The following is a 13,645-nucleotide window of genomic DNA, read 5'->3' as shown; positions in this document are numbered from 1 at the left end:
CAATTATTAGTTTTCTGGAGCAAAAGAGCTTTTTACAAAATTGAAAAAATTCTGCACGATATATCAATTTTGACAAATTTCATTTCAAGACAAAGCAGTAAGACTGAAACATTCTGATTGTAAGAGTGAAATAGGTCCTCTGTGTTTCTAAATGGTATTTCCATTTGGTTTTCTTTTGTTTTCTATTTATCGTATATAGAGAATTGTACACATTGTATACAGAAACTTGTATATATGGTACATTGTGATGATATAAATATCAACTTAAAGTCCAAAAAAGAGTTCACACCCCTCCTAATACCATAGCAGTATTACAGCACCAAAGTGGAAGGTTAGGTTTCAGAGAAATCCCTCACTATTTTCCTGTTGACCAGCTTTTGGCAAGAAGGATGTGGTGGGTCCTCATTGTGAGTTTCTTCACTCACTCCTTGCATTGCATAGGAGACAGATTTTCTGGAAATGCTGGATTCTAGCCCAAAGGCCCAGGCAACTTTTAGTAGGAAAACCTATGCCTCTGCTCTACTATTATAATTTTTGGATACTTTTTCCACTCCATTTTACCCTATTCAATGGGATGTGTTAATTAATGTTATTTATATGTATTCTTCAGAGTGACAGACTTGTAAGATGGCTTTTCTTTCCCCCCCCTCCTTTTCCTTGCTGTGGAATCCATTCTGCCAGAGCTGCACCTCTAGGAGAGTATCTTAATGGGGTTTTAGAAGGAACAGTGTTCACATGCATCAAGCAGATTTGCACAAAAGGGAGTATACGTCTCTTTCTTGTCAAACCCCTGAAGTGTGCTGCTTCAGTATCTGAAAGGATGAGAGAAAGGAAAAGAAACCCACAACCACTGTGAACTTTGATGATGCACGTTTGGTACCACAGCTTCTCTCAACTTGGCTTGGCTTTAGAAGCTGCATATTTTTAGAGCAGTTTTTCATACAGAGAAGCACACATCTGCATAGAGTTTCACTGCAACTGGTAGAAAAAGTTTTAGACTGTCCTTATCGGATGTAATCCCAGATGAGAAAACAAAGTAGTGCATCAAAAAGAATCTGATGAAACATTTCCCGTGTCACGAAGGTAGCAGCAGTATGCAATTGGTGGCTTCTGGTTCAAAAGCATGCCATGAGCACGCTTATCAAAACAACCTGTTTGAGGACTGAGGAACATTAGTCTCTTAGCATTTCAGGTGGTCTGTCCCTGCAGCATTAGAGGAATTACAGAAATTACAGCAAGTGTATTAAGAGATGCCCTGCAGAAGTGACAGTCTCCATGGGAAAAACTACAGAGAGATGGTCTAATATCATTAGTTCTAAAATTACTTGAAATTTAATAAAATATGGCTCTGAATTACTAGCAGGGGAAGCGGCTGAAACCCCCAGCTGTTACCCTTTCATCACTGCCCAAACCTGTCTCACAAGCCCTTGTTTGCAGCCCTGGGAGCACCCAGTTTCTCAGAAGCTAGCCAGAGTTAATAGCCTGGAAAACTCAAAAACCTAATTACAGACACAAGCTGGTCACAGACACTATCCATTATCCACACATGGAATTAGACAATATTCTGTCAAATCCAGCTTTGTTGCGTGCACTTACTAAACACCTCTGTGTTTTATTGCCATTCCTCTAGCGTGCATTTGATTTGTATGGATCTACAAGATAAGCTGCACCTTCCAAAATCTTAGCAACAAACAGCACCTTTGGGAACAGCGCTGTGTGTGTGAACCAAGGCTGTATAGACTGACCTGAGAGAATCTGCCACCACTGACACAGGGAAAAACATTTGTGGTGGGGAAATGAAATGTTTTGAGCCACCAGCAGTACCCAACAAGTGCACAGCCAAGCTGGGTCCCCATCTGATTGATACTTTCTTAAATGCTGCAGTCACCTCTTGATAGTCTCGGTTCCTAGCAGACTCCATTACGGGAAATGCAGCGAAAAAAGGGTGGCAGGATCACTCCATCAAACACAACTAACACATTAACAGCTTTCTTTCCAAGGTTTCATTGTGCTCTTTACTTATTCATTTGATTAAAATAGTCATCCTCATCAGCACAGAGCATTAACTACCTGCTACTATTAACAGCAACAATTATCTGCTGAGAACATCACTGATGTCATGGCTTTGCACAACTGTCTGTCTGTCCTTGGTGTGTTTAACAAATGCTTATCCTGACTGATATTGACTGTATATTTCTGGTTTACTGCTGCTTTTGATTTGACAGTTGCTGGCAATTCTGCTGCTGATTTATTTATCTGTTGTACCCCTGCTGTTTTTTCAAAGCGCTACTTCCACAGAGTTTCCAGGCAGTTCAATATAACCTGCCTCAATCAACTTTCCTATTTTCTTTTGTTTCTTTCAATAGTCCTAAAGTCCCAGGCACCCATTTTTCAACTCAGGACATCCTTTTCAAAGGGTAATATATATACTATTTTTTAAGAACACTATACTGCTTTACCTGTAACAGGAGAGTCATCTGGGGATAGCTTCAGAGACTATTGCATGGTGACTACCCTCTTTCAGATAGGGAGTCAGAAGCAAACTCAGTAGTGCGAGGGCATTTGTTACTCTCTTACACACTCTTGTGTCTCTGCAGCCATCAATGTTCAGAGAAGGGAATACCAAAAAGGCTGCAATTTAGAAACCCAAGCTCGCAAACAAAAGCCAACCTCATCAGCTATTTATAGCCTGCCTGTAGCGTGACAATATCTAATCTGTGCAGTACTTCCTTTCTCTCCTGCAAATCTCAGTGCTATTCAGAACCAACACAGAATAATGAATGACAGTATGGCTGCTCACAAGTCTCCACCAAAACAATTCAAAAAACTGAATTAGATTTTCAACAACACAAAGATCCTGCAATCCATTACAGTGATTTAGGCATTATAAGAATTAAAAATTGCACCATTTAGCTTGCATGAACATAACTTACAGACTATCAGGGACTATTATCCCACAACAATATCCATGCTTCCTAGACCAGTTTCTTTTTCCTGCTGTTTTTTAATAAGACCAGTTTCTTTTCTCCATCGAATGAGTAACAGTTAAACAGACAGTAATCTCTAAACTTGTAGGCTTTGACTTAATTCTTACTAAGTTTGTAAGATTTAAGAACAAGTTTAGGTCAAAGACCAAAATAGGCATCCATGTAAACAAGCTCCTGTGAGAATGCAATTCCCAGCCTACATGTAAAGAATAACTGAACAAGGCCCAAATTCTTCTTCACCATTGCATACAATCTCAGTGGTTTTCTGCCTTGGCTTTCCCTACTTTTGTTGCTTTGGCTAGATAAAATCATGGCTTCTGCCTCAGAGGATAAATGAATACTTCAAAAATTTTAGTTTATTAAACATTAGTCTGAGATAGAAATGGCACATGGAAAACAAACAGTCCCCCAAACACAGGGTGTCCTTCCTCAGCTGTGATTTGTTTCGATCCCAACACCTGAATCTCTTTGTCTCCTGTCAAGGCAGCAGGACATACAGCAATGGGTCAGCCCTCTCCAGACTGTCAGCTGAAACAGCACGTGGGTCTGCATTTTTAATGCTTACCCGATTCTTCCTGTTCCCTATAAGCCAGGTCTTGAAAGCTACAGCTTTATCATCCTTAATGGCTGCTGACAGTTCCATTAGTTGAACCTTAAAACCATGTGCTTCATATGCACTGTGAATGTTTGCCACAAAATCCTATAACTGATTATGTCCCATTTATCTGATTTGCACACATTTGCTCTAATTATATAATTAAACTTAAACACAGCTATTGCCCAAAGGATACACTGTCCTAAGCTATTACAGGAAAAACAAAGACCATCAAAAAGCTGATCCATTCTGACTTGTGCCGTTGGAGAAATTAGGGACTAAAGTCTGTTTTGAGAGAAATTTGACAGAAGCAAGAACAAGACTTTTCTCTTGTATCCTGGCAGGCTTTAGTTCCAGAGTTTTTACCTTTTTCTTCTCTTTTCACTGTATGTCTGTAGGCACGTGATATCTACAGCCATGGGACAACTGCAGAATGTCCAGCTCTGGCAGTTCAGGGCAATAAGGCAAAAATACCAATTTGCCCAGGACCATTCTCATATCCAGGCTGATCAAAATGACCCAGTTTCCACATTCCCAGATTCTGGCCCTACAGTCCAAAAGTCCCATTTTTACTACTACCGGCAATTTCTACTTAACATGGGAAAAATCCATTCAAGTCTCCTATTATTAAGGTAAGCGCTGTTTGGGGTTTTTTTCCTTTCTAATGTAGAAAGTAGCAGTAAATTACCAAAAAACAACTTTTAAATACTGACAGGGTAGAAGACTGCTCCCCCTCCCACCCTTTCCACAGCTCCCCAATCTGCGTGTGAACAGGGCTAGAATGTTGCACAGTATCTGTGTAGTTTCCATGGAGAGGTGCTTTGCACGGCAGCCAGATGGCAGATAAGGCTTCTTGCAAGCTGCACATCTTACCCACCATCACCTTTGCATGGCATTTACACCCACAGGAACCAACCCACCTTGTCAGAGGCATGGCCCCATCTCGGGTGATGAGCAGGGATGGAGTCAGGTTGCCAGCAAGCCATTTCGGAGCAGCAGAGGTGTGCTAGAAGGCAGCAGTCACAACCACCATGGTTCTGCTTCATCACCAAACCTGTGTGCTCCTCATGCTAGAACTTGCTGAAAACCAGTTTCAACTGCTTGCCTTTTATGACATGCATCTCAACCCACCTGACACCAACTGTCCGGCAAGAAGAACCAGTGATGTTAAAAGAGCTGCTACTCAACCCTAGTATTCTACAGTGCTTAATCAAAAATCACTGAAATCAAGAAGAAAAAAACTGTAAACTTTCTTGGTCTTAGAACCCATCATTTACATGAGGGACAATCAAACCTGATGAAAATAAATGAACGTGTTTATTATGTGGTTGGTTTTCTTCTTTTTCCTCCTCCTCTCTCGATCCCCCACACATCTGACATTTCTATTAGGCTGCTGAATATTTATGAAGTCAAAAGCATCCATTTTTCAGGCTTGACAGTTCAGAATATGATATTTTTCAGTGTAAACAAATAGAAAAATATTTTTATTGCCTCTTTATCCAGGCACCTCAAATACCACCCTAGTTCCAATAATTTATCAGATGCAGACTCTGGGAAGTGCATTCGCCTGAGAGCCACAGTTTGACAATGAAAACAGGATGCACGCTCCCTCATTTCATGCTTACTAGGACTTCTGTGCAAAGCCAATTCGGTAAAAATCAGAATGTGGCCACTTTTCCCTTCAATCGATCATGATTTGAGAAACACCTCCATTGCAATAATTTGTCTCACATTTACTTCTAATTTGTCTGTTCACAAGGCCACATGAAATAGCAAAAATGCAGAAACTGGCAGTTCAGGGTACTTCATCCACACAAGCAATGTTTTGTTTGTGTGTTTTTGTAATGAGCTCACCAAAACTCCTAAGCTGCAGATGAGTTTAATTAAAGTCAATGGAGCAGAGAGATTAAGCGCTTAAATGTTTAATCTTTCTGGCTTACAAGACTTGAATGAGTCAAATCATTACACATTAATTTGTCTGAGATTATATCACATTGGCTATGGAAATACTTGGGCCTCACCTCCTCGTCCCATCTTTGTATCAGAATTGTTTTGTAGCACCTCTCACTGCAGGAAAAACCTGCACAAAATAAAGTCCAAACAAAGTCCTTGTGTCTTCACTGTTCCTTGTGGAGCATGAGTATGGAAATGCCAGTAACATTTCATTTGTGACTCAAATATACCAGAGCCTTTATTTTAGATGTTATTTCAGTCATTTTCAGATAATTTGAAAATAAGAGTGTTACATGTGTTATCATTGGTTCTTAATGTTACCACCATCCAGACTCCCATCTAAACAGGGTGATCAGATCTTGAGTCGGGGCAGTTTACTCCCTGCAAAGGCTGGAAGTTATTTTACCTGCCCACACACAGATGTGCACCATTGTGCACAGTCTCTTCTTCCATTGCTGCAAGTAATGCTGGAGCATTTGGTCCCTGGCCTCACCAGCGCTGTGCCTCCTGTAGTGCCTCATGCTGCCTTTTTCAGGGCAGATACAGACAAACCCCTCCTTTGGGTTGGGCTCCAGTGTGAGAAGGGAGCTTCTGCCTTCCCAAAATATCAAAATCCCACCACATCAGCTCTGTTTGGGAACTGCAGGTCACTGGGGAGGCTGCAGGACTCCCCAGGGGCTATGGGCTTCCCAGAAGGAAAGGCAGTTTGCTTTTAGACAGGTAGCTATGTGCAAGAATGGCAATGACAGCCTGCTTCTGGTCCAAAAAACCATCTCATGCTCCGGCATTTCCACAGCATCAGTTCCTTCCAAACCAACTACCGGATTTCAACCTTGGACATTGTGCCAGACACTGAGTATGATAAATACCATACAAACCAAGATGCCGTTCGAGACACACGATACCTACATGCTGCCAATGTCTTGTGCCACCCATCCTTGAAAAATGATTCTGATTTTGTCACATTCTGTGTTAAAACTCAGGCACCTCGCTCTGAGCTGGCTTCGTTTTCTCTAGGTTCTGCTTGTATGCAAGTACTCATCCCCCATTTCCCTTTGCTGTTACTCTTTTATGTTTCTGAAGTGAGAGAAAGGAGCAGCCAATTTCATCCTGGCTCATTTCTAACCTTTTAAAATGTTACCGTTCAAAGTACTTATAGATTTTTATAGTTGCCAGCAACCTTCAGAGTGAGACTAAGAAGTGTTATTTCTTCTTCTGAGAAAGTTACTGAGCCTGGGAGCCCCCAGATTCATTTCATTACAGAGCGTGTTGACAAAATTATCCCCAAATTTCCCTTGGGGCAGCGAGCAAAATTAACTGTATTTTATATGACAAAACCATATTGTGTTTGCAAACCTCATACACAAAATATCAGTCACTAATGAGATAAAAACTCTGCACTGTCATATCCTATCAACAGACTCTCTAGAAGATGGGTTACTTTACATCACACCTTGAAAGTTAATACTTCTACATTTAGGTCTCAAAATCATATTTGTTTAACATAGTTGTTTTTCTGCGTGTGGCTTGCAGAGACCAACACAAGCGCTACTGATCTCTGCATTTTTGTCAAGTTCTGACTTGTGTGTGAAAAATCACATATTGAGTACCATAGAAAGCTTAAAACCATCGGTTTTTAACTGATTTCAAGCACTGTCCTAATGTTCAAATTCTCCCATCTACTTCCCCGGAAACTACATTAAGACTTTAGGGAAAACCTGTTCTTAATACAGAGCCTCGATTTAAGCCATTCTTTTATCTGTGCATTCAGTACATCTACAGACATGGATAAATGCACTGAGCATCCTCCCCTTTCTAGACTGCAAATAACTCAGTACTATGGGGTTTTGTCACATCACTCCACCCAGATAACCCCAGATTTTGCTGTGCCCAGTGACCTGTCTTGTCAAGTCTCCCCTGTTCCAGGGCATCAAGTCCATCTTATCAAGAGATTTCTTCAGCTCTTGCATAGTTCGCACTCACTGCTTTCTGTAGGGTGAATTGATACTTGTGACTGAGGATTGATAGTAACTTGTCAAGTAAGTGACAACCAGCGCTCACAGACAAGGTTGTTGGCTGTAGCTACTTTCAGTAAAGGCTTCTTGCTAAACTCCCAAAGTAATTATTTTTCCTCTTGCCTTGAAATCAGACCACAAATAGAGACACAGGTCCTCTGTCACACTCCACTTCCAGCCCTCCCCTTCTTTCTTTTATATATTAAAATCATCCTCTCCAATCATGGTGCTTTTCAGCATGCTCTCCCACCGTATGCACAACATGCTGCCTGTACAGCTCCACTACAGTGGTTATGCATGATGGCTCATTCATCTAGGAACAAAACATTAACATCATCAGTTCCCACCGCTTAAAGTATTCAGAAAAGTAAATTACTGCTCAGTGGCAAATCCAGAAAAACCCTTAAACAGAATGTTTTCAGCTTAAAGTTTAGTCTGGAATGAGCTTTTAGCATTACTTTGCTATATACATTTAACTTTGCTCCTCCATTTCCATTCTCCTTATGCACCTTCTCTTTTGGCTCACTAATTAATCAGTAAAGTTAATCACTCTCTTCCATTAAGTGATGCACAGAATAGATAAGAAGTCACAGGTTCATTCTGTTCTGTTTCAAATACAAAAAATGGCTTCTTAGTGTGCTCTATAAATCCCTTGTCTATGCAGTGAGCTCTATACAGCCCAGTGCTCCTACTCCTAGGTTTGTAAGGGATTTTAAATACAGATTTTTGAAAGCCACCACTATTACTTGTCTTGCCATGAGCCCAGAGACCTTTGTTAATCTTTAAGCTTTAGAGGTGAAAACCCATTAACTATCAATGATTCGAGTACTGGTCAAGATGCAGAAGTGCATTTCACTAGCACAGGTTATTTTTAGCTACAACAAGCAGTGATTTCCCTCACAGATAACAAAAGACATCCTTACTGTTATTTCCATCTTGTAGTATAAGTAATTCCAGCAAAAGGAATGGGATTAAAGGAAAATATTAAAATGCTTTATATTTGTGCTGGGTCTTTCATCCCAGAACTTTAAAAGCTTTTCTGTAGATACGAGCTAATTCTCACAATACTCTTGTGAGACAAAAATTATTGTTAGTTGCTTCAACCAATATCTTGGATATGACTTCAGAGATACTTTTTCTATATTTTCCCTCTTTTTCTGTGCTTTTTCACTTAATTGGAAAATAAGCATTGGGGATACTCCGATCACACAGAGAACATATTATGTTGTTTTCCTTTTTTAAGCAATGTAATATTCACTGTGCATACCCTGTGTTTATTTGCTGTACAGAACTTGTTTCCTTAAATTAATGAATATGTAAAAATGCCAATATAAGCATCTTAATTCTTAGCTGCATGTTTGAGCTTTGCTGCACGGAGAGTCTAAGAAATCTCCTATTTCATGCTACAGGGTCATTCATGTAATGAGTATTTGGGAACCTCCTGAGATGGGTTGAGCTTTCTCACCCCTTTTTATCTAAATTGAAATTGTAGCAGTAGGCACTTCACAGGAGCCTCAAATTACTGAAACTCTAACATGTACAGAAGTGCTTTGTTAAAGAGAGCTGGATCCAAATCTGTGCTTCGAACTCAGAGAATGCACATTTACTTATCACAGAGAAAAGGCAATTAGCCCAGAGCTGACAACATTCCCATTGATTTAAGTCATGGAACACACGACTTCTAGGGCTAGGCTTTCCTGCAGTGAATTACTAGTTCCTCCTGGGGAATCCCTTCTCCCTCTTTCCCATTTTATTACTTTGCATTCTGCTAAAGCCAGCTGAATTTTCCATTTGGTACCTCTCTGCTTAGTCTCAGCGTAGGAACAAACCCCAAACCTACAGAAAGGCATTGCGTCTGCAAGGTTGTCATTCTCTGGAGATGATGCTGAGACAATCTGTACTGATTCTGGCTGCACCATTGTGCTTCTTGTCTCTGCATAGCTGAAAGACCAGTGGTGAGGGTACAGCCTCTGCCAGCACAAACATCTCACCTAGCTTGGTGGGCTCAATTCTGTGCTGCAGGATACCCCACCTTTTGCAAACAGCAATAGCACTCTTTAACTCCAACTTTACCAGAACCAAAATCATGAGGGACAGAATTCAACCCCAGACTAAGTAAACACAATTGGAAGAGTCTTGAAAACATTAGCGAAGTGAGAGTAGAAGTCTTTCCAGAGCCCAGCACACAGGCAGTTCAAAAGTAATTTACAAGCTTTTCATCTACATTCCCATGCACACCAAAAATCATTAACAGTTACCTCTTTACATGACTAACAAGCTTCACAGAATCCCAAATCTCCTAGAGATAAGGTAAGACTATTTTCAATGTGAAGAAGCAGCTTTACCAACTTAATGCTGCGCCTTATCTGCTCTCTCTCCCAGGAGGACTTGGGTTCCTAGGAGCAGGGCTTCTGCTCATCACCAATATGCTTCTACAGGTAGCCTAAGCAAAACAACCCCATCGACCTGAGTGATCAGAAGCTTTTTCCTTAGTAGTGATAAAAATGCAGTTGAGTTATGCCTGAGTATACCCTGCACTGAAAATAAAGGAGACTCTGCCCAAAATACAAAACATTACTTTGGTTCTTTACAGAATGAAGCCAGTACACTGACATGATAGCTTCTAAAAAATGGACAGGGAACAGAAGCAAACCCAGCTGGTAAACAGAAAGGAAACACAAGAAAACTCATGGTCCTAATTCTGACCAGGTTTACTCTGCTTTTCCATCATCATTACTCCACTGAAACTCTGTCATCTCTGCTTTCTATCACAGCAAACAGGAGCTACATGTAGTTACAAGGATATGGAAGAACACTGCTCAGTCCTGGCCTCCCATATTCAGTCTTTCATTATTGTGTGATTTGCCAGGCATTAGAACTTCCATACTGGTGCTCTTGCTGGTCTCATGCTGCAGTGATTGCTATCTATGAGAAAGCAAATCTTCTCCATGAGATTTTTTTTACTCTGTATTCAAAGATTAAATGAGAAGTTGTTTCTATGAGAACTATTGCCTAACATCTCTGATTATCAAAAAATGAGTGTACGTTCACAGCAGATACTTCTCTAAAAGCAGAACCGCAATTTAATTAACTACTCCACTAACAAATTCCGAGCAGGAATTACAAGTGGTTCAGATTAATGAATTTGTATTCACCGCTCTGGGAATTTCTTCTGCCCTGCTGGGTTTAACTTCAAGTTTTTTATTTAAAAACCTTAATCAGGAATTTTTATGACACCTGATTAAGACTTTATTTAAATGGTCCTGCAATAATTTCCATCTGAAAAGGACACTGTCACACAGCTTATGCACTTAACCCAAGTTTTTGAATCAAATAAGAGCTACAGCATCGACAACCGCAGCTGAAATCAGAATCAAACCCATACTGAGTCAAATTTTCATGCTTCCACTTATAATATTTAAGTCTGGACAAATTCCCTTGAAGTTGCTCAAAGTCAAAAGCTGTGCAAGTGAGTAGAGTTCAATCTTTTGGTCATAAAGTGTGATGAACATTCACACTGCTGTGAAAATAAGTATAGAAATTTAAACTCCTACCTCTCTCTCTAAAATTTAGGTCACTTGTGGTGATGGTATGAAGAAATAAGTAAAAAGCCCTGAAAACCCCATCACAAAAGTGTCCGAATTAGTTCTGCTCAACTCAAAACTCAAGTTTGAGATCACGCATATGCATTATATAAAGGTTTTCAAACACTCCTCTACATCAGAATACTGGAAAAACAGGTGGGTTTCCTAATGAGCCCAAATGCTGCTGCTGCTCTTTGATAAGAGATCTTTACAAAAGACCTAAACCCTCTTATTTTTTCTAATTATTCTACTTCAAAGCACCTTATAAATTGGCTATAGGTCAATGGGGGGGAAGTCAATTCAGCATGTACTTGTTCACGTATTTACAATTTGATTAGTTCTTTTTTAAGATATTAAAAAATGAGTACTCTTCATCACTTTCCAACTTGACTTGAATCTTATTCACCAGTGACTTCTAACAATAACCTAAATAAATCTGTGCAGCAGTGACAGAGAACACAGATCTTTTGAGTAGCCGATAATAGTTGGAAGCAGTCTTCAGTCAAAGCCTTTGTGCAAAGAAGTCAGAACAGATAAAATACCTAGGGTTATTTCAAGCTTAATAATAAACTACCTGAATTTGTCTATTGCAAGTGTCAATTAATTACTTAAAAGGTAATTGTAAATTGTATGAACCCAGTAATTTGTATCTACATCGAAGACAACTGTGTCACAGTGGTGAAAAGATACAGGAAAAAAAATGTTAGAGTATTTATTGAACTAGATTTCATTGGTGCTTGTGAGAGTCTGAAGCAACTCTGAAGTACGTACAGTAACTAGGTTGTGCTATTTTGGCTGCAGTTTTGTCTGAAAATGCAATCTAACTTATTTATTCCAGGTAAACACAAGAACTGGTTGAAAGCTTTCCTACAGATCTTGGTTCCACCGAATAACATTGATTTACAAAACTCAAAACATATGATGACACATCCAATTCCTCAATCTTCTGTATAGGAAATTATCCAAGCATTTCATTTCTATTGTCTCAATAGTGCTATACTATCCAATGGAAACACTGCAGTAACTGAAACAAAATCTGAGACTCTGAAACCAAAATCTGTCATTAAATTTAAACTCTGCTTCCTTCAATATTTTTACATTTGGTATGGCTTCTAAATTAAAAGGATGTGCCCCTGCGATGAAAACTCCATTTTCAACCTGGTTCTAGTAATTACCTCAGACTTACATGGTGTGAACCAGGGCAGTATTTCACCTACTCACTCTTCATTTTTACCTCTACTTGAACTCAATGAGCTAAAGTCTGGTCTGCTGTGTAAGAGGGAAGGAAAATGAAACTACAAACAAGAAGAGAAATAGTTAAGTTTGAAAACACATACAGAGATTATACATGGACATGTCACAGAAAACCAGAGCAAGAAGAGAGAACAACCAGATGAATTACAGACCTTTAGCAATTCATTAGATTAATCTAATTCTCCCTACATTAATGTTCAGGGATAAGATAGCACTTCCTGCTCAATTTTTACTAGTCAACTAAACTGCTACCTGGCTCAGTACTCTGTGCAGTGCTTCAATAGCCCAACCTTATCAACCATGCAGATGACCCCACTGCAGAAATAGCTGGAGAAGCTAATATTAAGGCTCATTTGATTTGAAAATTAATGATAGTATTTCTCTGCTTATTCCTTAGTAGGACAGATATAAACAAAGAGAACTTGGTATAGGCCTGTGATGAAGATTTACCCTAACTTTCTACTCATACTGTAGGGTTTTTCGGATATAGTCATTATCTTTCTCTCTGCTTGTGTTCTGTAGTATGAAGTTCACTTTGAGTTTTCACATCTCTCAGACAACACAGTCTGAAATGAAGCAGGCGCATACAGACTGTCCATCAACACAATGTCCTTCACCTGGAAAACATAATTTATAAAGCTAAGGAAAAGACCATGACAGGTTTGCATCAGCAGTTTTCAAGTTAGCCAATTTATGCAGCTGAAGATGATGATGGAGGCATAAACCACAGAGGAATGTATACAAGTAGATTGCTTACTAACTGCAGTAAAGTAGGGGATCAATTAAACTACTAGCAACAGAGGAGAAAAAATATGAAATAACAACCTATCAATGATATCTCTTTTCCCCCGACTGTACCAATAGGTTTAGGCAAGTCAAGGAAAACTACCACAGTTTTATGAAATAACAACACATACTTACTTTTCTTTCAGGTTCTGACTGAATGTGGCTCTCCAGACTGGATATGAGACCCTCACTGAGCTTTCTCTTCCGTGAGTCAAAAAGCAGACAAAACCAGTGCTTATTTCAGTATTGTAACAGGTATTCATTCAAAGAGGGGAACACTTAACAGAAAGCCCAAGAGACCAATGACCTGTCCCCACACAGCAGGTAAGTGTCACAGAGCTTCAGTATTACCACTGTGTTGTTCAATAATTAGCAAGAAAGCCCCTAACAAATGCTGGGCTGGAGCAAAACCGCTCAGCAGGAGATTTCTGCCAGTTTATATGGTGTTTGGCAAATCTCTACTAAAAGGAA

This window comes from Psittacula echo, assembly GCF_963264785.1.
Source record: "Psittacula echo genome assembly, chromosome: 14".
Classification (NCBI taxonomy): Eukaryota; Metazoa; Chordata; class Aves; order Psittaciformes; family Psittacidae; genus Psittacula; species Psittacula echo.
The sequence above is the reverse complement of the archived record's forward strand: the minus strand, read 5'-3'. Positions refer to the sequence as shown.